This window comes from Panthera onca, chromosome C1 (genome assembly GCF_046562875.1).
Source record: "Panthera onca isolate mPanOnc1 chromosome C1, mPanOnc1 haplotype 2, whole genome shotgun sequence".
NCBI classification, from domain to species: Eukaryota; Metazoa; Chordata; class Mammalia; order Carnivora; family Felidae; genus Panthera; species Panthera onca.
The window spans coordinates 134898010-134901104 of NC_138346.1; the positions used below are offsets into that span (position 1 = coordinate 134898010).

Genomic DNA, 3095 nt, shown 5'->3' on the forward strand with positions numbered 1-3095 from the left:
AAAAAGTACTGATCTTGTTTATTTTTTCTTTTCCAAATTATTAAACTTATAAGGCTACTAATGGAAAATAACAAATATATACAACTCAATTTGATCTTTCATTACTGAATCAACTTGAATTTTAGGCCAGTAAGTTCCTAAGATAAGAAAACTCTTTTTTAATAAAATTCACATAATACTCTTTTCTCAAGAAATTCATGTCTTTTCTCAAAATAAACAAACTTACTTCTTATATTACCAACACTCTTTTATACTTTATATACTCATTCATTATTTTAGTTGGGAATCTAATACGCACCTCATCTATTTAATTTTTATGCTTGCCGTACTCCTCATGTTTTTGTGCCATCATGGTACCCAGAAACTACCCAAAGATCCTTATCTTAAGTCTCCAACAACTGAAGCATTCCTTGTTTTCAAACTGCTATTTTCTTCACCTTGCTCCCCCTCACTGTTTAAGGGCCATGTTTGCCTTAATGATTCCAGCTGAGGAAATGCAGGCCAACTACTTGGGCTAATATATACTAACACAACAATAAATCAACCATTAGAACCTAATCATTCCCTGTGTACCAACTCAATGAAAGTTAATTCAAACACTGCAATTTGGTGGGTTTGCCAACAAAATGATAGTGAATTAAGAAAGATGTTAGGAATCACACTTGTGCTTGTTTTTGTTCAGTTTTTTGGACAAAGACTTAGACAAGTACAGAAAATGAATCCTCTTTTGCAACCCAAAACTCATGGCTCAGTATGAGTTTTGATACATGTAAGAAGTAATAAGATCCCTCAGCCAACTACAGTGATGGTGGGAGTTTGATAAACTTGAAGGTTGGTTTCAGGACTATAGAATGACTAAAAGCACAGGATATAAGGGAAATCTCAGCTATGGTGAGTTAGTATTCTAATTTTAACGTTGACATGAAATAAAGGCGCCTTCTTGTTTTAGAAAAAGAAAAAAGGCAAGAAGGTATTAGGGATTTGAATGGACACTGTTCTCCAGCACAATAAAATCCCACGATATGGGTATGTTCTACCACTTCTGTCCTCACATGAAGGTGGTTGTGGAACCATATATTCTATTCACAGGTCAAATGTGCTGCTACAACCAGAAAAAAAATCTCCAGGGTACTCTCAGGTGTTAACAATGATCAGCCTTTAGTGGTACAGTTTAGAGCTGTGTGGATTTGAGAGGGTGGAAACAGCATCTGCTCCAAAAAGGAACAGTGGCAGGAATCAAGAACAATCTCACCAGTATCTTCCCACACCCAAGTCTTCACAAGTAGGAATGGGTCACAGTTAACCTAATGCATCATCATTATTATTCAACTGAATCATCATCATCTTTACCCAAAAACATTTACTGAGTCCTCTGTGCAAACCTTTGGGTGGAAGAAGATAAAAGAATATATAAAGAGTATAGGCCTTCTAGAAACTTACTAGCAAAATAAGGTTAAAAATAATTACAAAAGAATAGATGAGGGGCACCTGGCTGGCTCAGTCGGTTAAGCAACAGACTCTTGATTTTGGCCCAGGTCACGATTTCACAGTTCATGAGATTAGTGCCTACTTGGGATTCTCTCTCTTCCTCTCTCCCTGCCCCCACCCTGCTTGTGCTGGTGTGCACTCACACTCACTCTCCCTCAAAACAAATAAACTTTAAAAAAGATAAGTAAATATCAGCATGAGATAAATGTATGTAACCTGGGTGTTATTAATTCACAGACATTTTAGCAACAATGAACCTTAGATAGTCTTCAGTCTAGCCTGATTATTGAGTCACAGAGAGGTTAAGTGGGTTATCCCATGGTGCATGATTTAAAACTGGCACCAAAACTCCCCATATTGACTCCAAGTGCTGAAATTAATTAAAGAAAGTAACTTGGTCAATATAAAGCCAAGACAGGAAAAGAAGTCACTATTGCTTTTAATACATTCACCATTTTATGTTATAATTTCCAAAGTCAATTGCAGTAGGTGGGTCTGTGTTCATCCTGTGAAAATAATATTCAACAGATTCAAAATGCGCCCCTCATTTTGCTGCTGTCAGGTTTCATAATGACCAGCAGCAGGAAATCATAAGTTCTGAACTACTATGATCCATTTTACTGATCAGAGCATCCAGTTATCATGTAATAAGGTTCTGAAGCAATCTGCCTCTGCTATTTATTCTTCATTTATTAAATGACTTGGGAGAATTCACATATTAGTATTTGTGAAGAAAGGCTAAAAAATTAAATGCCTATTTTAGTCAGCTTTGAAATGAGCAATCTTGCTTATGAGAAATATTATATTCTTATTTAAAGTAGATACCATAGAAGGAAACAGTCAGTTCTTAGATAAAGAGAATAGGGAAGCCACGTTGTAAGAATGTCACTAAAATATTTTAAAAGTCATTTTTCTTAGTGCCCAGAGGGTAATTCGAAAAAAAAAAAAAGATAAAAAGTGACTTCTCAGGTAAGTAAATGAAAAATGCATTCACTGTCACCATACTGTTGATTTTGTCCCAATTAAAATCCCCAAGTATATACACCACCTCAGAGTCACCAGGTTACCCTTTGAACACCTTAAGAAAGACATACACACACACACACACACACACACACACACACACACAAAATTGACACATAAGAAGTATTTATCTCCTCCAAAGGACAATAGGAACCAAGTAGATTTTTGTTCATTAAGAAATGTTCAGGGGCACCTGGGTGGCTCAGTTGGTTGGGTGTCCAACTTCAGCTCAGGCCATGATCTCACAGTCCGTGAGTTTGAGCCCCGCATCGGGCTCTGTGCTGACAGCTCAGAGCCTGGAGCCTGCTTCGGATTCTGTGTCTCCCTTTCTCCCTGTCCCTCCCTGCCTCTCTCTCTCTCAAAAAAAATAAACATTTAAAAAAAAAAGAAATGTTCAAAACTCAAAAAAAAAAAAGTTTAAAGCTCATACATTATCAACATGGATAGCAGTAGCAGGCAGATTAGAGAAATGAATAAGAATAAAATCACAAAGCACCCAAAAAAAATATATGAGGTAGTAAAAATAGGAGGTGATAAAAACTATCCAGCATGCTTTCCTAAAGGGTAAATCTTTTCAGGAAATG

At 36.5% G+C, this 3095-nt stretch overlaps 1 non-coding gene across 1 annotated transcript; it reads left to right on the top strand.

The window, feature by feature from the left end:
• The first annotated feature begins 657 nt into the window (after positions 1-657).
• Positions 658-784, top strand: LOC132674110 (small nucleolar RNA SNORA40). Its single transcript, XR_009608420.1, has one exon. It is a non-coding gene; the product is annotated as a small nucleolar RNA SNORA40 (small nucleolar RNA).
• The last annotated feature ends 2311 nt before the right edge of the window (positions 785-3095 follow it).